The sequence below is a fragment of the Panthera pardus genome, unplaced genomic scaffold (assembly GCF_024362965.1).
Source record: "Panthera pardus isolate Hobbes unplaced genomic scaffold, ASM2436296v1 HiC_scaffold_12, whole genome shotgun sequence".
Lineage (NCBI taxonomy): Eukaryota > Metazoa > Chordata > Mammalia > Carnivora > Felidae > Panthera > Panthera pardus.
Genome location: NW_026526677.1, coordinates 26,549,854 through 26,573,008, shown reverse-complemented (window position 1 = coordinate 26,573,008; position 23,155 = coordinate 26,549,854). Strand labels below are relative to the sequence as shown.

The 23,155-nt window shown below is 47.8% G+C and overlaps 2 long non-coding RNA genes across 3 annotated transcripts in view; one reads left to right on the top strand and one right to left on the bottom strand.

Moving 5' to 3' along the window:
* Positions 1-23,155, top strand: part of LOC109279180 (uncharacterized) — a 37,295-nt gene that overhangs the window by 5,777 nt on the left and 8,363 nt on the right. The gene's annotated exons all lie outside the window — the stretch shown is intronic.
* LOC109279179 (uncharacterized) lies at positions 8,659-22,028 on the bottom strand. Of its 2 annotated transcripts, none has more exons than XR_002086055.2 (3): positions 20,789-22,028; positions 17,492-17,686; positions 8,659-9,002 (listed from the first exon to the last, which is right to left on the bottom strand). It is a non-coding gene; the product is annotated as an uncharacterized LOC109279179 (long non-coding RNA). The 2 variants fall into 2 exon arrangements; XR_002086056.2 differs by lacking the exon at positions 8,659-9,002 and adding an exon at positions 15,493-15,759.

Genomic DNA, 23,155 nt, shown 5'->3' with positions numbered 1-23,155 from the left:
GGCCATCATGGGAACCTCATATACCTGAACCGAAAGAGAAGAGAATCACTGTATTAATAAGGAAAAATTGGCATGCTGCTACCCAATGGGGCCAAGAATGACTATGGTTAGAATTTGGGGGGATTCCAAACAGAGGAGACCAGGGGCATCTCCTGGTACCCTTTGCCTTTTAGTCCTGATCATGGGATAACTGTGGCATGCAAATGAAGAGAGCTGCCCTCAGGACTCAGATCTTGTGGCAATGAAGGTTTGGGTCATCAAAGGTAAAGGATTTCATCCAAACATGGTGCTGGCAGAGGGCATAGAAAGCGTAGAATGGGTGGTAGAAGGAAACTATAGTTATTACCTTAGACCTAACGGCTAGGTATAGAATTGGGATCTGTAGAAGCCTATTTTATATCAATTATTTCTTTGCCTCTGCTTTCCTCCATGACCTCATAAGAAAAGCTCTGGTGGGGGGCTAAAGTTTTAGATCTCAGGTGACAGTGTGATAGAATTCATCACCCTGAAACAATACAATCATTGAGGGACTTTGAAGATGCTGAGAGACAACAGGGGTGGGCTGAGATGAATAGTTTCTATTTGCTTCTCCAAATTCACTATACCATTCTCCATCTGTCTCTGTGCCCTGTGAGACTGATCGCTACAGAACACATCAACTGGGTTTTCTCACCTCTGGCTTCCAAGAGGCCCTGGAAGGACATGGTAGGATGGAAAGAAGCAAATGTCATAATTTATTCCCCAAGTTCCCTTCATGCCAAGTTGCGGACTGGTGGTGGTTGTGGTTCTCCACACAAGATTGGCTTTCTGTGTTTTAGTTTGAGTTCCCTTGAAAGCAGCCCCTGAGAAAAGAACTTGAGTGTCAGTGGTTTACTTGGGAGTTGGTCCCAGACAGTAGAAGGGAGGGAGAAAAGCCAATAAAGTTTTTATTAATAATCTAGTTGCTTCCATGGGCAACTGGGGCTCAGTCACTTTGAGGACTCTCTGAGGAACTGTTAGCATGTGCCTCAGAATGACTACCACAGAGGCCAAGGACTTTGGTGGTTTATCCATTGAAGCCTATTCATTACTGATTGAAATTGCTCCTGGAAACACAAACTCCTTGAATTTCTGTGTTGTACCTGTGTTGGCTAAGTGACCTCTTGCACCTTGGAGAAAGCCCAAAGCAACAAAGAAGAAAAATTCTTTGAATAGCCTCTGCTCTTGATCTGGGACCCTGGTAAAGTGCATGGAACTGCCCAGCATGCGGTGCTAAAGCCTGGTGGACTGAGTGTGTGTGGTATAGTATGTCATCAGCCTTCTTGCTCTCACAGCTATAGGAGCTGGGCTGGCTTCTTCCCTTTCCCCCTTCAGACCTAATCAACCTAACACCTTCTTGTGCCCTAGGGTACTTCATTATCACTTGTCTGTTTCCACCAAGGAGATCTACACCTTTCTAAATAGCCCTTCCTTAAACTCTCTTCAATCATCCTTTGGAGTGGCCATCTGTTTTGTGCCAAAACTCTAGCAGGTAGAATGAATGAGTCTCCAGAGGCGAACATATAATGAGCTAAAATGCAGACAACTAGTCTAGACAAGGTCTAGTATTTCTGCAGCCACCCACCCTGCACATATCAGTTCCTCACTGAAATGTTCAGAGCTACTGAATCCCATTTTCTGACCCCTCCAAACCCAGAGACTCTGGGAAAAGATTTTTCATAACAAGAAAGTACATGCTTCCTTTCAGAACTAGCATGCAAATTCATTATTTAAAAAAAAAAATCTGTATGACTTTGAAATATCTGAAGAGTAGAATTGTTAAGGAAAAGAAAATTATACAATGTTTAGTGGCCTAAAAGTAGCCAAATGGACATCTATTGCCCCATTTGACTGCCCAGCACCTCAACCTCTTTGCTGTATTTGGAGAATTTCCCATCTTGTGACTCTCGGTGGAAGGGAGAGACTACTTCCCAGGCTCCTTTGCAGCAAAGGCAATTGTATGTGACCTGGGCTCTTCCAAGCAGACTCACTTATACCAGGCTGACTGGCTTGCTTTCTCTTTCTTTCTTTCTTTCTTTCTTTCTTTCTTTCTTTCTTTCTTTCTTTCTTTCTTTCTTTCTCTTCCTTTCTTTTTTCTCTTTCTTTCTCTTGCTCTTTCTTTTTCTTTCTTTCTTTTTTTTGCTGTCCTGGCCAGAATCAGTTTCTTTACTTTGCAAATAAGTACCCTGAAGTAAGAGGGAAGTTTTCATTGATAGCTCTTTGCAGGTATGTAATGCCTTATGAAAATAATTATTAGATTTAGTAGTGGAACTGATGAGAGTAAAACAAATACGAATCACTAAATTTTAGTCCTGAAACCACTAAAAAAATCAAACATCTGTGGCTCTAGTTAACATGTAACTTTATTTAAAAAAAAAAAGCAAAACTTACCTTTCTTTTTAAAAAAGCACAAAACAAATAGTGGTAGTAATGCTACGTCAAAGTTGTCCGTTCTACTCAATTTCAAAAGCTTTATTATCACTAGAATCATTTACAGTATATGCGTGCCTGGGGGTATGTGTATGTATATAGGCATGTGTATGTATCACAAATATGAACTTATGGGATAGTGAGGTCTGTCTGTGTGGAAGATGGTAGGAAAGTGTTCCACTTAGATCACTAATAAGGGGTTCTATTTTCCTTTTCTGGGAAAAGGAGAAGCTCCAGGTGATTGAGGAGTCACAAAGTGTCATCAGACTTCTTTACTTCAGCTACCATTTATTTTGTGCCTCCTTGAGATACCAAATCTGATTCTCCCACTTCCCCTCTAAATTCAATGAGTATACGTGTGTGTGTTGATATTTAGGTCATTCCTTCTGCCAAGACACTCCTTCCTCCATCTCTTGAGTTCTACTCATAGTCACAGGTGTCTGGAAGTCTTCTCTCTTCTAGAAATGTCCTATAACTAAAGGATAAAAATAAAGAGAGGTCTACATGGGGCCATGTCTATACAAGGTGCTCAATAAATATTTGCTTCTACATGCTAGCTCAAACCCGAGGATTAAATCCTCCCTTGTCCAAACATTCTTTCCTTTTCTTGTTCTTACCTAGGTTGGACTGAACAATGAAGCAAACTCAGTCTGAACCTATTGAAACACAAAGTAAGCAGGGCCACCTTATCAAGTATAAAGGCCTGCATGTCTTTGTTTTCAATTCAATCATACCCTCAACTATTAGTAACTAATGTTTGCTAGGTATGATACCAGTGATGGTTGTTGTTACTGATGCGGATTTACAAGTCTACACCAGTGGTTCTCAGAGTGTGTGATCCCTGAACCAGTAGCATCCGCCTCATGGGGCAACGCATTAGAAATGAAAATTCCCAGGGGCGCCTGGGTGGTTCAGTAGGTGAAGCGTCTGACTTTGGCTCAGGTCATGATCTCGTGGTTAGTGAGTTCGAGCCCCCCATCAGGCACTGCGCGGACAGCTCGGAGCCTGGAGCCTGCTTCAGATCCTGTGCTCCCCCTCTCTCTGCCCCTTCCATGTTCATGCTCTGTCTCTCTCTGTCTCTCAATAATAAATAAATGTTAAAAAAAAAAAAAGAAAGAAAGAAATGAAAATTCCCAGGTTGCACCCCAGCTCTGCCAAATCAGAAACTTGGGGAGGGGAGTGTGGAGCCCAGAAGGCCATGTCTAAACAAGTATCTCACGTTTTCTGATGCACACTCAAGTTTGAGAACTCTTGTTCTACGACTGTGGCTCTTAACTCTGGCTGTCCTTTAGAATCAGCCGGGCTGCTCTTTCAAAAAGAGCAAAGTCTGAGTGCCTCCACCAACAAATTGAATCACAGCCTCTTGGGGTGAGGCCCAACCACTGGGAGATTTTAAAAGCTCACCAGTTACTTCTGTTGAGAACCATCGATGGAAACACCCACATTCAGAAGAGTCATGGATTGTAAGTAGCTCTAATACAAAGTAAACCATGGCAGCATTTTAGCACACCGATGCACAAAAAAAATGCTACTGATAAGTAAAGAGTAATCTACAAATAATGCTGGCTGTTATAACAGATAAACTTCCAAAGTCCTGGTTTGGTACCATTACATTGATTTCTTGCCTGTAACAGCCTAGAGCAGACCTGCAGGTCTCTGTGTCATGTAGCCACTCAAGAGGCCCAAGTTCCTTCCATCTGTGGCTCCATCCTCTAAATCTTTGGAGCTAGGGGCGCCTGCATGGCTCAGTCGGTTGAGCGTCCAACTTTGGCTCAGGTCATGATCTCACAGTTCGTGAGTTCGGGCCCCGCATCGGGCTCTGTGCTGACAGCTCAGAGCCTGGAGCCTCCCTCGGATTCTGTGTCTCCCTCTCTCTCTGCCCCTCCCCCACACGTGCTCTGTCTCTCTCTGCCTCTCAAAAATAAAGAAAACTAATAAAAAAAATTTTTTTTAATCTTTGGAGCTCTTCCCATTCAGCTGGCTGATGAGCAAGGGGAGTGAGGATCTCAGTTTGTGTGGCCCCCAAACTTCATGGGTGGGTGTGAACCCAGAAAGGAGAAACCAAGAGGGCATTAGCAGGCAGCCTGTTGCATCACCTGTGATTTTCTTCGAATGACTGTCAACATACAGCTTGAATTGATGAAGCCATGGCTGCCAGGACTGGGCAGAAAGAGGGAAACACTGCGAACTCCTCCAGCTGGGAGGGAGTGAAGGGAAAGCAAAAGTGGGGCTGAGTGGGGCAAAGCCAGGCCTTGCTTCTCCAAGGGCACTTCAGAGCGCCTCCACCCCGAACCCAGGGGACAGGCTACTGACGGCCAAGGAGGCCTTGAACTCCAAGTTGGGAAACAGATGGGCTTTGCATTCTTATTTTTAGTATATGGACTTCCTGTGCTTTTCAAAAAGAAGAAAGATGAAGGCGTTATATAGTTGGATATTTAAGCTGGATAACTTGGATACAGAAAAAGTCAAATGTTTTTTGGGATGTAGTGAAAATAGCGGGTTTTTAGGAGAGAGTCACAATAAAGGAAAGAGGAGGAGGAGGAGAGGAGACTGTCAGAACCCTCCAGAAGTCATGGAGAAAGTAACTGTGCAAGTCTAGAAATAACTGAAATGTTTAAGATAGGAAAATAACCTGACAAATATGTCTGTGAATGTTTCCATATACACACTTACGTACATTCAGTCAAACTCTCTATATGTTGTGGGATGTGCCGTTTCTCAGCTGTGCCAATCACTTGGCATCAGAATCTGCCAGAGCATTTACATGAATTGCCTTCTGGGTCATGTAATGGCAAGTTGAGGGCAGCCATGATGGGCTGTGTGTGGGTGGTGAGCTGTGGGTGGTGAGGGAAAGGCAATGGTTCTATCGCTATTTACAAAGCTTTCAGTATTTTAGGCAAACCACATTAAGAGCTGACTTTTCAAAGATGTTTCGACACAGGTTTCAAAATTGGCCAGAGAGAATGGTTCCTAGGTCTAAGGCAAGTTAGCTACATCTTCTAGAATCAGAATTACGGTGTTCTTTCATTCATTGATTCAAGGAAAGCGTATAAAGAAGCTAATGTTTGCCAGAAATTGGCACGCTCTGGGGAATGCGCTAGTGATTAACAAAGAGTGGTGGACCCTGCCTTCCCTGAGCTTGCAGTCTGGTGGGGAGTGTTTGAGTAACCAGGTCTCACAGAGCAGCGTGATAAGTCCTTTGTGGCGTCTTACAGGATGCCCAAGTTGGCACTGACCTAGTCTTTGGAAGAAAGGGTATATTGGTTATAATTGTGCTTGTCTACAAATAAGAGACTCCACTCCCCTCATCTGAACCTGTCTTCAGCGGGAAGAAAAACAGTGGCTTTAACAACTGGGAAGGTTATATTTCTAGAAGTAGGTGGTCCAGGGTTATATGGCAGCTCCAAGATGCCACCAGGGCTTTGCTCAGTCATTCTTAACACATGGATCTTGTCCTCATGGTTCCAAAATGGCTCTTAAAGTTCCAGCATCAATTCTACATGCCAGGCAGTAAGAAGAGGGCAGATGGCAAAATGCCAGAAGAACCTGTTGGGTGTTTTCCAGAATCTCAATCCAACACCTTCTTATCTTTTTGGCCACAGCTGTGTCCCATGGCTATTCCAGACACAGGGGTGATAAGAAATGTAGCTTTGGGCTTTGTCAGTTCAGACTAACCTGGACTTCTGTCAGTCAAGCAGAAGGCAAAATGACGATGGGGCATCAATTACAACCATTTGTCCCAGGGGCAGTGTAGATGGACAAAGAGAGCATCACGTTCCTCGGCACTGGGTTGATGCCTGTGTTAGCTTTTGCGGTTATAGTGATCACAGCACGGTGGGGGGAAAGCCTGAAATCACTTCCCCCTCAGTCCTGCCATTTCAGGCAGAACCACCTCGAAACATGCCAGGTGTGCTCAATGTCAGGATGCAGTGGTGAGCCAGAAAAATCCCTCCCCCGCAGGGACATCACACTTAGTGAAGGAGTCAGAAAACACAACCCTTCTTAGTTAAAACGTTTCACTGGTTTTTCACATCGTATTAATTCCTCCCAGCAAACTCGAAGGTAAAGCAGGTGTGTGGTCGCATCACATGGATACAGAAAACAGAAGGCCGGAGAGGGTAGAAATTTGCCCAGGGCCAGACTGCTGGTTAAGGAGAAAGATTGGACTAGGGTCCAGGGTGACCACTTCCCGGAAGAGCGCTCTGTCCCCTCCAGAGTCATGTCCTGCCCGGGGTGTGGCGACCTCACAGCCGCAGGGGTCGAGCAGCAGTGAGCTGAAGCATATCCCTCGGGTGGCGGGGAGGAACAGAGAGGAAGACACGCTGGGTGGCAGGCGTCAGAGCAGTAACACGTGTCATCTACCTGAGAGCCGATTAGGCCTCACTGCCTACTCTCTCCTGTTCTCACAAGAGCCAACAGTGGTGTTTTTCCCCATGATCAGAGGCTTCAGGAAGGAATTCCCAGGGCAAGACCTGTGGGGGTGGCACCTCCCTGGACTAGTTCTCTTTTTTCTTAGCAAACCCTTCTGGTTACTGTGAATGGCCTGGGAAGGTTGGTTGGCCTTATTACTGTCCCTTCTCGCTCTCCTGGGGCCTCCTTGGCCGTCAGTAGCCTGTCCACTGGGTTTAGGGTGGAGTCGCTCTGAAGAGCCCTTTGAGAAGCGAGGCCTGGCCTTGCCCCCCCCCCACACACACACCCACTTCCGCTTTCCCTTCATTCCCTCCCAGGAAGAAGGTTTCCCTCTTCCTGCCCAGTCCTGGCAGCCATGGCTTCAATGTCAGATGCCACAAGGAAGTTTTGTGCTTCCCCCATGGACCTACGCCTGGGTCCTAGGCTTGGTACCATGCTGGGTCCTCAAGGAGGCTCACGAAGGTGGCTGTGTGGACCGGGTGTTCTGGGCTGTGTCTTTCCACCAGTGTTTCTGCTGCCAGCAACGGTCTTTATGTCTTTTTCCTCTCTCCCCTTGACCATGAGATCCTTACGCCCTCCAGCTCTCAGACGGCACCTGGCACTCAGCAGGCCCTCAATAGGTATTGGGTGAATCAAGGACACATTATGGCACAGAGGTTATAGAAGCGTGTGGAAAAAGCCTTTGCCACACTCTTGAGGTCACTTATGCTAAAGTAGCTGCCGGATGGGAGAGAAATGGTCCATGGGTAGGTCACATGCGTTGAGCACTTAACATACGCCAGGCACCATTCCAGGCTTCTCTGCGTGCGTTACCCCAGCGGGTGTTCACAATAACCCTAGGAGACAGGCGCTCGCCCCGGTTTGCTCATTAGGTAACAGAGGCGCAGAAAAGCGACATGCCCACAGCCTCACAGCCAGGAGGCGGTGGAGGGATTCTGGCGGTGGAGCTCGAGCCACTGACCCTTTACCACACACGCTGCATCTTCAGGCGCCCGCTCGCACCCTCCCTGCCGTACAAGAGCCTGGATGTAGCATGGGCAAGATATCCTCATGTGAATCAATCCGACAAAAAAGCAAGACACAGCCTGCCCCAGCCCTTAACACTCAATCCGTGTCCAAGTGCTAACGTGGGGGTGAGAGGAGGGAAGAAGCACTGAGAAGTGGAGCAGGGGAAGGGCCTGGAAAGCCTTCCGCAGAAAAGGTGTGTCCTTATCCAGCCTGGGAGGGCCCAGAAGGGCAGGCCCAGCACTCCCAGCTGACGCACATGGGCGGTCCCTGAGCCATCTTTCCAAGACGTGGCAAGGAGCAGCGGCTGGCCGAGACCCAAAGCCAAGGTGGGAGAGTGGCCTCCAACTTCCAACCCCTGGAGGAGGAAGGTGATTCCTGTTCATCAATCAAGGGTCGACGGAGATCAGATCTTAATAAGACACTGCTTTGCCTTTTGGAGCAGGGCGGTTGTTTGTCTCCTACTCCAAGAGAGCTAGGAAACAGGAACCGTCTGCATAGGGCTTGATATCACCCACAAATGTCACCCCTCCATTCCGGCACTGCCACGTGCTCTGACACCATCAGGGAGAGATCTGGAAATGTTATCCCTTCCTCTTCTTCAAGATTAAAAGAGTTAACACAGCCATAGAGCTTGACAGGTGGCTAAAAGCGTGAGGTCCCTCATCGCAAATCAGAGCTCCCGGTCTGCCTGGGAAGCATGAGGGACCCTGTAAGTCGTTGTTCAAGTGCCTGAGTGATGAGGCTGTTGGAATCCCACCTCTGACCAGCTGTGAAACCCTAGACAACTCAACCTCCAGTTGCCTCAGCTTTATTTGCTTATAAGTGGGGTGATGACAGCACTCATCTCGTAGGATTGTTAGGATTGAAGAAGTAACTAACGTGATTAGAACCATGCCTGGCCTGTAAGTGTTATGCTGGTCCCATGTTACAGGTGAGGGAAACTGAGGCTTGGAGAGAAGAAGGGCTCTTCCCCAGGCCACACAGCCAGTTGGTGGCAGAATTGAAGATCTGATCTCTGTGACATGATCTTCCAGCTTTGAGGAGCCTGATGAGCCCCAGTGAGGAGGGACCCTCCTCCTTCCCCATCTTCCCCAAACAGTGATGCTCCTTGCCGTTTGGACAGGACAAAGAGGTACCTGGAAGAGAGGAGTAAAAAGAAGATGATGCGAAAAGAGATCAAGGCTTGTTAACACTCTGCCATGCACCAGACCGTCAGACTGGGACTCGGAAAACTTATTTCTGTAAAGAGCCAGCTAGTAACAGTTGAGTCCTTGGGGGCCCTCTGGTCTCTGTCGCGACTACTCACCTCCACAGGGGCAGCCACAGGGAATATATAAATAAAAGGGCATAGCTGTGTTCCAATAAACTTTATTTCTGGACTCTGAAATTTGAATTTCATATAATTTCCATGTAATGTGAAATAGCACTCTTTTTATTTTTTACAGCCATTTAGAAATATTTTTTAAAAATCCTTTATAGCTGAAGGGCTGTATAAAGAAAAGCGGCAGGCCAGGTGCCTGAGGGCAGTAGCCTGCTGACCCCAGATCTAGAGGTTAGAGTCAATCAACCCTGACCACAGCTTCGAGATTCATGTTACACACAAGGAAACTGAAGCCTGGAGGGGGATGGGGCGCAGGGGGTCACTGGCCCAGGTGACAGGGGAGTGGAGAGCAGAGCCGAGATTCAGGTCCTCTGCTCTGTCCCTCTGCTCCATGATGCCCTCGGAGCTGGTGGCTTGGGTTCCCTCTGCATTTTGTCACCACCATATGAAGACGTTGTAAGACCCACCCTTCTGGGACATGAGAAGCTGTCCTAATGGAGGTGCCTATGTGATGGCCCTTTGGGGAAGCAGCATCTACCAGCCAATGTTTAGACAGGTTCTAGCCAGGGCACCAGACAGGTGCCATAGTCCTGACTTTGTATGCAGCATGGGACAATGCTTCTGTCTAAATAAACTCTCTCTGGGTGCTTGGGTGGCTCAGTCGGTTAAGTGTCCAGCTTCAGCTCAGGTCGTGATCTCGTGGTCCATGAGTTCAAGCCCCGTGTCGGGCTCTGTGCTGACAGCTCAGAGCTTGGAGCCTGCTTCGGATTCTGTGTCTCCCTCTCTCTCTCTCTGCCCCTCCTCCACTTGAGCTCTCTCTCCCTCTCTCAAAAATAAATAAACATTAAAAAAAATTTTTAAACAAGCCCTCTCTGAGCTCTGTGGCCCTGGTGATGAGGCTCACCATTTCAGGGCTCACTGTTCTCACTGTACAAGAAAGACGGGAGGTCCACATGGTGGGTAGACATTATGGAATAATCCAGAAAAGTGGTTAGGGCTTCGGGACATCAGAGTGGGCAAGTGGCAGAGAACATGAGTGAGATGTGCGTGTCTAAAAGGTGAAAACTGGACCAGGAGGTTTCCTGGCGGGTGTGGCCTGGGACGGGGAGAGTCCCCAGAGGGCCACCTGGCCTTTCTTCCCAGGCTCTTCCCCATTCTCCACATGTCAGACCCCAGGCTGGCCTCTGCCTCATACCTCCAGACACGCTTGGCTGAGCCAGATGTGAGGCTGGGGTCAGGCGTCGCCCCCTCCCCTCGGGGCACACCGGAGACCCAGGAGTGCCCCGAACCCACACTGCTGCTCCCAGACTCCAGCAAAACCACAGCTGGGGCCACCTGTCCTCAGGTCTGAGCTTGTCGAGGATTCACCGGAAAGGAAAATGCCACACCTTGTGCAATGGGTGCAGGCTGTTTGGGAGCCTCTGCTAAGCCCGGCCGAGGGAGGGCGACCGGGGACCCCGGTGTCTGTCTATTTATTTTGTGTCTTTTTAAACTTGTTGTTACGGAAATAAACCCTCTCAAAGTGGAAAGTTTAGAAAATACGAGTAAGACCAAAGAAGGGACAAATGCAAACCACCCATAACCATGCCTTCCCAGAAGTAAGTTTGTTTTACTTCTCCTTCTGGTCTTTTCTGCGTACACATGTGTGTGCGAGCTCCTTATCCAGATGGGATCGTAGGAGAAATTCTGCTTGGAGACTCTGTTTCTTCTTCGTTTCATACTGTAGGGAGGGTGAGCACGTTTCCACAGCAAATACATTTTTCGTTGCCGTCATTTTTGCCCGACGTCTGTTTTTGGCAACTCCCCTTCCGAAGGTGGATAAGCCCATGGATTGGGGTCGCAGGTCCCAACCGGATCACAAGATCCAGCCCTTTTTAGGGAAGAATGCTGGGGCTGGGCTCTGTGGTTTTGAGTAATGGAAAAGCCCCAGGCTCACGATTCGCAGCAAGAGCTCCTGCCCCAGCCCCACCCTGACTCATAGAACTGTCTTCGACTAGTCACTTCACCCCTCTGGGCCTCAGTTTCTTTACCCATAAAACGGGACGGTTGGATTAAGGGCTTGGCCAGCTCTAATGCTCCATGACTAAGCACTTGTAGACTTACAGGATTCCAGAAGCCTCTGAAAAATGTTAGCTGCTGAGAGGAAGTTGCTTCTCCCCTAGCCCTCGGCTAGCCAAGTGGAGGGTCATGGCCCAGAAGATCTGAAAACCCCCCGTGGAGTAGCCAGGGACTACGGGTGCCAGGGTCTCCGGGGGCTGCTGGGCTCTGTCCACCTTCCTGCCTCCTCCTCCCCAGTGTGGAGAGGGCAGCGGCTGCTCCAGGGCCGGCACTGACCCCACAGCCCCACTGCTCTGAGGTCATGGTAGGAAAAGCCGGAACCAGTGGCCACCAGCTGTCTGTTACATTTGGAAACACAAACGATGTGTCTGGGCAAAAAGCACGGCCAGTGCTGGAGCCACCCTTGGAGCTGGTGGGATCTGGGAAGAGCCTAGGAGAAGCCTCCTGGGGTGGGCAGCCCTTCTCCACCCCTTCGTCCTATCACCCACCCCCGCCCCACTGGCCCTTCTCCTGGCCCTCCTCTGCTCCTGGAGCAGCCACTGGCTTTGGTCCATCTGGTTTGGAGAGAGCCTGCCGTGAAAGTTGGAAGTCAAGGCGGCTGCTATGTGGAGGCTTCAAAGGGGCAAGAACGTTGTGAAATATAAGCGGCAGAATCCCTCCTCCCGGAGGCGTGGACTTGTTTCCTTCCACATTCTCTTGCAGAAATCATCATCCTAACAACAATCATAGCAATGCCACTACGGGGTAAAAAGTATTGCTATACGCTAGGCACTGAGCCCCATGTTTCACGAGCTTGTGTCATCTTCAGTCCCCACGAGACAGCTCCCCGGGGTGAGGTCCAGCTATTACTGTCCCCATTTTACAGATGAGGACAGTGAAGCTCAGAGGTTAAGCACTTTGCCCAAGGCACACCCCCTCCCCCCCCCCCCCAACCCCCCACCCCCGGGCCTAATGAGTTACAGGACTGCAACCAGACTCAGGACTCTCTGCACTTGAACTTGTTCGGTTAATAATACTCCACCCTTCCACCTCCTCCAATTTCCTGCCCCCGGTGGTCGGGACCCTCCCGTAGCAATTTCAGCTTGTTCAATATGCAGACGTTCCCAGAGACCTCAAATTCTATTGGTCCCCGCATCACGTGCCAGGTCCCCCACCAGGCGTGTGCCCCAAACGTGTAAGGCTTGGTCCCCAGGCCGGAAGTGTACCGTTTCCTCGATGAGACAAGGGATATAGATCCTGTGCTCCTAGGGTGCATGTGTCTTTCCCATGGAGTCCTGGAAAGAGTGCATGCTTTTGAGCTATGTGCCCACTGCAGTTTGAACGCTGCCTCTGCCATTTACCAGCTGTGTGACTCTGGGCAAGTCTCCTACCCTTTCTGTGCTTCGGGTTGCTCATCTGTACAACAGAGATAATACTATCCCTTTTATATGTTGACTCTTAAGGATTAAAGGGAATGCTTATAAAGTACTGTCACAAAGTATGATGCTTAATAAATGTTAGCTACTGATTTGATGACTGAAAGCATACGGTCCTGAGTTAGATGGTCTGGGTCTGATCCCACCTTATCTCCTTATCAGTTATGTATGTGACCTTGGGTTGTTTAGTTTTACCGTTCCGAGCCTCAGTTTCCTCCTCTGCAAAATGGGGATAATTTGGGGATCATTGTAAGGAATAAGTGAATACACACATATATCAGAGCAACAAATACTAAGTCTCTACTATGTGCCTGATATATATTAATTGCCCGATATATACTAAATTTACTATTAACTATCATCATTTTGTCACTACAGGCATCATTTTCGTACTATTATCATTGCTATTAGTCATGCATCTGATTTATGGATTCAAAATTATCTCACTGCCTCTCCTAGATGATCATATTTCTATTCATGGCACTACATGTTTAAGTCATTAATTCACAACGTCAGAATCATTTTTAATTTTTCTTTCCCCATCTACAATCATCCTGTCTTGTCTGGAATGTGTCTTCCATTAAAATTCTCTTTTCTGTTCCCACTGGCATCATACCCTTACCAGTTATTTATACCTGATGTGAATGATTGTGGCAGCTTCATTCTTGGGAGTCATTTTTGATGTGTAGAGAAGGAAAAGATATGATGGCAGTGAACACCTACTCTTCCACATCTGCTCTCCTCTGTTTTATTATTTCTGATAGAAACATCTAAATAATTTCACCTTGAACGCAGTTCTGTTTACTCCCCTGCAGAAAAAAGCTCCCATGCCTTTTATTATGCACACAGATTTTTGAGGCCAAGATTCACCACTTTTCAGTCTGGCCCAAGCCTACTAGAGGGGAACCATCGTGGCTGACTTCCTCCTACCTTGCACTTGGCTCAAGCAATTATTTTTATTCCATTCATGGTAGTTCTCTTGTCACTGACTGGCTCAGGAATGGGCAGTCCTAAGCCATTTTACATCAATGAGATCTGAGAAGAGGTTTGCTCAGGTCAAACAATTTTTTTTTTCTTTCTGTCTTTCAACATGAACAACCTATGCCCTGGATGTTGCTGGCAGCCATCTTGCAACCATGAGGATGACCACCATGAGGGCAGCATGAACACAGAGCAAAGCAGACCCAAGAGAAGAACAGAGAAACAGACACGGAGCCCTGATCAAACGGCTCTTGGAGTTCCCCTGCCTCTCTGGAACTCCAGCTATGAAATAGAATTTCTTACTACCTATGCCTGTTTGAGACATAGTTTTATTACTTGCAGCTCAAAGAATCCTAACTGATTCTCACCTTTGCAGCTTTATCTCCAGCCATACAGAATAACCTGCCTGTTCTGAAATTTTCCAACACCTTTGGTGACTTTGCCCGTTCTTGTCTTCCCCTGGAACACATTCCCCGGACTCTACTTTTTTTTTTTTTTTAATTTTTTTTTAACGTTTATTTATTTTTGAGACAGAGAGAGACACAGCATGAACGGGGGAGGGGCAGAGAGAGAGGGAGACACAGAATCGGAAGCAGGCTCCAGGCTCTGAGCCATCAGCCCAGAGCCCGACGCGGGGCTCGAACTCACGGACTGCGAGATCGTGACCTGAGCTGAAGTCGGATGCTTAACCGACTGAGCCACCCAGGCGCCCCTCCCAGACTCTACTTGTTAGGGTCTTTTGCACTCTTCGAAGTCCGAATTCAAATGTACCAATGCATCCTCACTCACATTCAGGAAGACTGCTCTCCCATCTGAATCTCCAAGACGTTTTGTTTTTGCCTGCAAGCTCCAGAACACTCAGATTTACAGAAAGTTCATTTGCCTTCTTCACTGGGCTGCAGATTCCAGGAAGGCTGTTTCCCTTTTATTATCTCTGAATCCTTTAGTCCGGAACCCGGTATGCTTAGTTGATAATTGTTGCACGAAGATGTGGAATTCAATACAAACGACAACCAAATCTCAAATGATAGTAACAAAAATAATCAGTGTTTTGTAAGGCAGAAAGGGATAGGATCTCTATGGGCTGAGCAGTAAGGAAAGGAATCTTAGGTCCTGAGATATGTGTGCCCCCAGTGGACGGGTAGAATTTGAACAGGCAGGGCTGGCAGGAATTCCTCCTTGGAAAGGGCCAAGCAGGTGCAAATGATCTGTTTTTCAGTTCCTCCCATCACTGCAGTATGTTGTTGTTGTTGTTTTTTAAATATAGTTTACTGTCAAATTGGTTTCCATACAACACCCAGTGCTCATCCCAACAAGTGCCCTCCTCCATGCCCATCACCCACTCTCTCCTCTCCCCCACGCCCCCCATCAACCCTTAGGCTGTTCTCAGTCCTTAAGAGTCTCTTATGATTTGACAGGCTCTCTGTACCTGTTGGGAAATGCGGTCTCAGTAATGAAATTCCTGTAGGTGGAAGAAGAGGAAAATAGGTTTTGTTCGAGTAGAAATGACATCTTCACTTTTTTATGATTAAAAGTGTCAGTTGGGAATGGGCTGCGAGTATCTTGAAATGGCTCTTTATTAGCCCAACCCAGTACGGGGGTGCTGGGAACAGCGAAGGGATGGTTCATCTATCACCAGCCTTCCTTCGGGTGTGCAGGCACTCCCTCTGTTTCAGTGGGCTTAAGTGTTCTAGGTTGTTATAAGAGGGGTTGTCTTCATAAGGTACTATGACAGACACATAGGTATGTATGCGCCAACTAGCTTGTTTTCTTTTCGGCCACACAAGACCATAGAGACCATCTGCGGACTTGTTGCATCCAAGTGTGACCGTGCCTTGCCAGTGTTGCAGTGTGACCGTGCCTTGCCAGTAGGACGCGGGTGGCACTGATGGATGCCACTTCCAAGCCTGGATCCTAAAACAGCCCATGCATGCAATTTCCCTGCTCTCTCTTAGCTTGCCATCTGGCCGAACGCAGAGCTCCCGCTCCAGGAGAAGACTCTGACGAGGGCTTAGGGCACGGCAAAGCCACCAGATGGAAGAAACCCGGATCCCTGAGTCACAGCTTGGAGGAGAACTGCACGAGGTTGCTGATCAGCCAAAAACATCCTCATTGAAACTTGTATAAAAAAAAAAAAAAAAAAGAAAGAAAGAAAGAAAGCTCTACTGTGTTAAGCCACTAAAATATTGGAGTTTTTTTTTTGCTGGTTCGCCAACCTTGCCTAACATGGATGGTGGAGAGAGGCGTTAGCGAAATCTCTGGGCATAGGCAGATGGCAGTTCCACCAAGATGACCAGTAAGGAACCGGAAGGAGGTCTTTACCGGTGGCCAGGAGGAAGACAGCTAATAGAGGCCCTCACTACCAGAAAGGTTCAGTGTTCACTCAACTGGCAAGGGGTGGTTTGTCCAGCTTCCTAAGGTTGGCTGCAGATGGTCCTTGCTGGGCAGAGGCTGGGCAGTCTCTGGAGGCAGACTCAGCTCCTACTCTTGGGGTCCAGTTACATGATGATCCTTCATTCAGGCCCCATGAACCTCTTCCTTCATAATATCCCTCCCACTCTCCTCCCTCTTCTGCCTTTAACTGCGGTAGATATTACCAAACCGCCATCCACAAAAAATAAGGCCATTTGAAGTCCCATCAACTGTTTAAAAGGTGGGGGTAAGTGCTTATATCTCTATGTACTATCCAGCCCTGCATATTATCAACCCAGAGGAGGGCACTTGTTGGCATGAGCACTGGGTGTTGTATGGAAACCAATTTGACAATAAATTATATTGAAAACAATTTCTTTTTTCATTTTTTATTGGGGCGCCTGGGTGGCTCAGTCGGTTAAGCGTCTGACTGTGGTTCAGGTCATATTCTTGTGGTTCATGGGTTTGAGCCCCTCATGGAGCTCTGTGCTGACAGCCCAGAACCTGGAACCCGCTTCACTTGCTGTGTCTCCCTCTCTCTGTCCCTCCCCTGCTCATGCTCTCTGTCTCTCTCAAAAATAAATAAACATTTAAAAAATGTTTTTAAATAGAAAACTTTTATTGTGGTAAAAAAAAATGCATAACACAAATTTTGGCATCTTAACCATTTCTAAGTGTATGTGGTACAGGGGCATTAAATGCGTACACGTTGACGTGCAACCGATCTCTAGAAGTTTTCTTTCTTGCAAAACTGAAATTCTTACCCACTGAACAACCCCCCATTTCTCCTACCCTACCAACCACCATTGTACTTTCTGTTTCTAGGAATTTGACGAGTCTAGAAACCTCACCTAGGTGGAATATTACAGTGCTTGTCTTCCTGTGACTAGCTTATTTCGCTTAGCATGATGTCCTCCAGGTTCATTCATGTTGTAGCATGTGTCAGCTTTCCTTTCTTTTGAGGATGGAATGATGCCACATTGTGCGCCTTCATTTATTTGTCCATGAAAATGTGTGTTGCTTCCGCCTTTTAGCTCTTGTAAATGATGCCGCTATGAACGCGGGTGCGCAAATCTCTCTTCAAAATTCTGCTTTCAATTCTTTGGTCTAGACACGCACAAGTGGGATTGCTAGCTCACGTGGCAATTCCATTTTGAATTTCTGGAGGGATCACCATACTGTTTTCCATAATGGCTGCACCGTTTCACCTTCCCAGCCCCAGGGCACAAGGATGACAGCGTCTCCACACCCTTGCCGGAGCTTGAGATAGTAGCCATCCTAATGGTTGTGAGGTGACATTTCACTGGAGTTTTTAATTTGCGTTTCCCTAATAATGAGTGGCATTGAGCATCTTTTCATGTTTGTTGGTTCAGTCTGCTTCAGTTTGTTATTTACATTTTTTTTTCATTATTTTTGGAGGTCAAAGAGGAACTCTTACCACCATGATGAGATGTTTCCACTCTCCAGGCTCGCAAGGACAATCCCAGCTTTGCAAACAACAGTTGAAGTCGGGAAGGAGTTGCACCCCAGGCATGGTAGGAGAGACTCACGTTCCGCTCACCATGCTCGTCGCATGCCAGGTTTACACAGCACTCTCTAAAGTCACACACGCCGTTTCAATCATCACAGCAGCCTTGCAAGGTGCAGAAGGCAGAGGAGGAAATTGAGGTTCAGACATGAGAACACAGAAATAGAAGGAGACTGGTTCTTTAAAATCTCAACCACTGAAACAGATGCCTAGTGATGCGCAGTAGACATAGCTGGCTGCCCGCCTGACATCTGTTGTCTCCTTTCCCTTGTGTCAGAGCCCCGGGTTTCTCAGTGTGTCCACCCTCTCTAGCTATGAACAGGGCTAAGACAATAATGGGGGCTTCATCCTCTTGCGTAGAGATTGGTTTAGTAAGGGCCGGTGCAGTGTGAGGAGTATTTTAGGGAAGAGTTCCTCATTTAAAACGTAAAACAAAGACTGCATGGTCCCTTTTCTTTTTCTGGATGAGGTAATTCCTGGATGGGATGCCTAGGTACAGCGTGTACCAGAGGACCACGAGCAGGACCAGTCTTAGGAGGAAGTCAAGGGGCAGCAGGCAGAGCAGAAAAAGAGAAAGAACGTGAGTTCGATATCACTGAGTAATATTGCTAACACCACCTTCTTGTGATGGGAAATAATAAATCTCTATTGCCTGAGCCAATTTGAACTGGGATTTTTGCTTTTTGTTTGGGAGTTTTTGTTGCTGCTGTTGTTGTTACTGACGTAACCCTATTACGTGATGGATGGAATTATAAATTGACAGAAAGGCAATGTGACAACATGATTCAAGAGCCATCAATGCCAGGGGTACGTGGGTGGCTCAGTCGGTTAAGTGTCTGACTCTTGGTATAGGCTCAGGTCATAATCTCACGGTTCGTGGGTTTGAGCCCCACGTCGGGCTCTGTGTCAATGGCGTGGAGCCTGCTTGGGAGTCTCTCTCTGTCTGCCCCTCCCCTGCTTGCACTCTCTGTCTCTCAAAGCAAATAAATAAACATTAAAAAAAAATTAAAGAGCCATCAAGGTCAGAGCTCCACCCCTATCTCGGGGGTGCCAGCTGTGGGTCAACACTGTCCTAGGGACAAAGACTATTCTGGGGGGTCATGGGGAAGGCGAAGAGAGGAGAAGGGAAAGAGTGGGTGTACCTGTAGCTGTGAGAGGTCCAAATGGTAAGACTGCACCTGTCATCATCATGTCCAGCGGGCCAGTATGGGATCACATACTGGGTCCAAAAAGAAACCTACTGTTCCCTGGCCTGACATTTCCATGCCGAGAAACTGCAGCTAAAAACACCCCTGGCCTCTCTGACCATCCTTTGCACTCTCTTTTCTGACAGTAAGTTTGGAAAAAGACCAAATGTTCTCCATGGGACTCCTCCCCCTCCGTCACTTTCAGATGCACCTGCCTGCAGCGGGGTCCCTTCTAGGCCCATCAGCTCCCTGGCAAGTGCCAGAAGCCTGAAGGCTATTTTGAGGGGGGAAACGCTTCACGTTCATTTATGTGGCTGCCTATTTAGCCCTTATTCTTTTCTTCAGCTGCTCCTGCGAATAAAGCTGTTTTCCTCACCTCCATCTACCTGACTCCTGAGTGTACTTCCTCTTTGATTCTGAACTCAGGAAGGAAGGCGAAAGGCACCATTCATTGGACCCCTATACCTTGACCCCAAACACAAAATTAACAAGTAGTTAACTCAATACAAAAGCTCACATCACCTCTACTAGTCTCCTGCTCCCATATAATTATACGTCCTGCAGGATGGGGAAGGGGTCGTTTTAACATACCTGCGGTCATCTGGGACCAGGGTCCGAAAAAGGCTTTGGAAGAGCCTTGAAAGAGATCAAGTGAGGGCTGAGATTTGACCAAAGTCTCAGACTCAGGACAGACACATTTGTGAGAGGTATCAGTAAAGCAAGAAGAGCTGAAGTAATTTGACCCGTCGGGTTATGGGGCAAACCGGTTTGAGTTTGCCTCTAGAAACATTTTCACTTTCAGCCACATGGGGTTGAGTCAGCTTAGTCTAAAGGAACAGAAAAACAGCGTGAGTGCGAGGATAGTAACAGCAGCCATGGGATGCGTCCTAGCAACAGCCCAAACGTATGGAATCTACGGTATTTTATTTAATTCAGTCCTCACTGCGACCACACGGATTAGGGACTCTATTTGCCTTCTTTCACTTTGGAGGAAATTGAGACTTAGAAAGAAAGTTGGTCCAAGGTTACACAGCTAGCAAGTGCCAAACCTGTGTTTTTAACCCTACGGGGACTCCACGCTTCATACTAACTCCATATTGCGATCAAACTATCCCAACCATTTTCATTTCTGATGACTTTTTGAGGCAATAATTCAAGGAAAGCAAAACATTACATGCATAAACATTTCCACTAAAATGTTCTATATAAGTGTGACCAGAGGAAGCAACTGAAATGTATATCAGCAAGGAAGTATTTTAATATATTAAGCTGTATCCAGTCAATGAAATGCTGGACATCATTTTATTTGCCTTTTTTTTTTTAAGTTTATTTATTTTTGAAAGAGAGACCAGGGGAGGGGCAGAGAGAGAGGGAGAGAGAGAGAGAATCCCAAGCAGGCTCCTACATGGAGCTCAAACTCGTGAACTGGGAGATTGTGACCTGAGCCGAAATCAAGAGCCAGACGCTTAACCGTCGGAGCCACCCAGACGTCCCTGGACATAATTTTAAAATAGTAATTCTGGAATCTACGTTGAAAAATGAGCATGACAGAATAAACAGTAAGGGAGCAAAGCAGGAGGGAAAAGCAGGAGGGAAAACGTTGCATCCACCATCATGGCAATAGTTAGAAAAAAACTCAACCTGGCCATCCATGATCCAAAACTGAAAGGAAAATAGGCAAGAGCCAAATAAGTTTTAATAGTGAGTGGAGTCTAGGTTGATTTCTCCCTCTTCTTTCTTCTTTCTTCCTTCTTCCTACTTCCTTCTTCTTCTTCTTTTTAGTATTTTCAACGCTGTAGAGGCCCTACCATGTCAAGAAACAGAACATATCTGCATGGGACACTGTAGTTAGAAGCATGTGTTTGCATACCAGCTAACTTGCTGGTGGGGAGAGGGGTTACTGGGCATACTGGAGGGAGCTTAATGTGTGGCTCGGCCTCCATTAACCTGCAGATATCTCTCTGACCTTGAGAAGACTGTATCTGGATTCTCCTCCTCTCCTGCCCTAGGTCCCCTTTACCTTGAAGCAGACCCTGAGGTCACGAGTGCAGGTTTCTATAAGCATCTCACAAGGGTAGGAAACTTTGGCCCTGACTCGAGACAGCTTGAATCCCGAAGCTCCACAGAGTGGGGAGGTTCTCTGGAATTTTCCAGCGGTACTGGTGACGTCACCAAGACGTGGGCAGAGAAGTGTGCGGGCCGGGACAGGCGGGGAAGCGAAGAGGAATACACCATAAACTTTTCTAGAGGAAATGAGATGCAAATTAGTAGAGAGAGAAACAAATGCTGAGGTGCTAGATGATGGAGAGAGACCTTCTCAGATGGTTAAGACAGGAAAAAGCAGTCCATGGCAACCCTCTGTACAATAGAATGAACAAGGGCTTTGACACGAGGCCAGGCTCCATCGCTGGCTCCACTGCTGTGTGACTGTGGGCAAACCACTTCACCTCTCTGATCCTCAGATTTTCTATCTGTAAGTGACTGTAGCCATTCCAAAAACACAGAGTTCTGTGAGAGGTCCTGAATAAGCCCTTCTCCTGATAACATAACTGGTACTTCCCTTGTTCTCTGTAGATATGGGGCTCTGTAACCACTGAGACAGCAAAACATTCCCTGTGCCCTCCACGCCCATCCCATGCAATAGCTTCTTGTCATTCTGTCTTTCTCTCAAATAAGGGACCAGAGAAGCCTGTCACTGCTTCGTTAGAGGAAGAGAAAGGGGTGTGAAACAAAGATGTCCTGGGGGCTGCACCCCAGAGCCCTCCTTGTGCTCTGAGGGTGAGTTTCCAGATTGCGTGTGATGAGAATGGAAACATGAGAGGTCTAAGTCAGGCCACTGGGGACTGACACTCCGTGGGTGGGGACGAAAAAGGGACAAACCCTGGCTAGAGGGGGTGGCAGATGGGCAGACCAACGTGAGGGGAGAGAGCGCAAAGTTGTAAGGAAGAGAATATTTGTGGCTGGCGGGAGGGGAAGCCAGTCGAGAGACAGGGATGAGGGGAAGCTGGGGAGGCTGAGCCTTGTGAGGAGGGCAGGGGGGAAGAGAAAGGAGACACATCAGGAGGAAAACATAAAGAAGGTAGAGGGGGTGCCTGGCTGGATCAGTCAGTGGAGCGACTGACTCTTGGTTTCAGCTCAGGTCATGATCTTGCAGTTTGTGGGATCTAGCCCCACATCCGGCTCTGCGCTAACAGAGCTCTCTCTCTGCCCTTCCCTTACTTGCGCGCTCTCTCACTCTCAAAATAAATAAACTCAAAAAAAAAAAAAGGAAAGTAGAGAGAATAGGAGCTGAGAGAGACCAAAAGCATCTGTGAAACTGATAGAATTCCCATCAGCCCTCTGCCTCCTGCCCACATCACCCCCTGCACCCCCGCACAGCACTGGTAACTCTGAACACAACCTTAAGGGGAGCAGCCATCAGCCACATGGGGCTATTTCTCTGCAAGATGAGGCGACAGAAGTGCCATTGTTGGTTGACTTATCTCTGGAGAAACATGGCCTCCGTCTTGGGGGGGGGGTCCCTCTGCCCCACAAGCCTGGGCCAGAATAAATACAGTTCTCCATCCTTGAACAAGGCAAGCCATGGCTTGAACATGCCATTGCTGGTGTAGCCCCATCTGGGCTGGGAAAGGGGACTGCTTCTGAGAAGGCCAGCTTAGGTACAATTGGGATGCAAGCCAAATATGTCTTAGGTACATCCTCTCGTTCTGGGGTTTCCCTCTGGCTTTTCCGGAGGGCTCACAGTTTCCATGCCTTTGCTTACATCTTTGGTCACTGGGCCAAACTCGCTGGTGAGGAATGGTCTTCTAGATACTGACCCAGGGGCTAAAGCGACCAAGAAGACTTCAACAGTTCCGAGGCTAGACATGGAGCCTCAGCTGCGTGGCAGAAGGGGGGACTGATGGAAACTTCTCCGGATGATGTCGTATGGTGGCCCTGCCTCCTGCTGCCCAGATTTTGTCGTCCTCCCCCACATCACTTTTCAGAGGCCACCTGACAGAGCCACTTACAGCACTTGTAAGACCAGGCCAGATCCCCCCTCAGTCCCATTTCCCACAGGACTGGGGTACGTGAGGATGGGCGGGACTTCCTTTCCAATTCTACTGCAGGCAGAACGGGTCCACCCAGTGTGTGGTGGAGACTGCCCTCAGGACCAGGGTGTTTCCTTGGAGATGATGTCACAGCTACTCAGCATGTGTGTGTGTGTGCGTGCACGTGTGTGCACATGCACCTGAATACCCCTTTATGTTCATTGCATCTTAATATATTTTTAAAATAAGCTTATTTGGGGGCGCCTGGGTGGCTCAGTCGGTTAAGCGGCCGACTTCGGCTCAGGTCATGATCTCGTGGTCCGGGAGTTCGAGCCCCGCGTCGGGCTCTGTGCTGA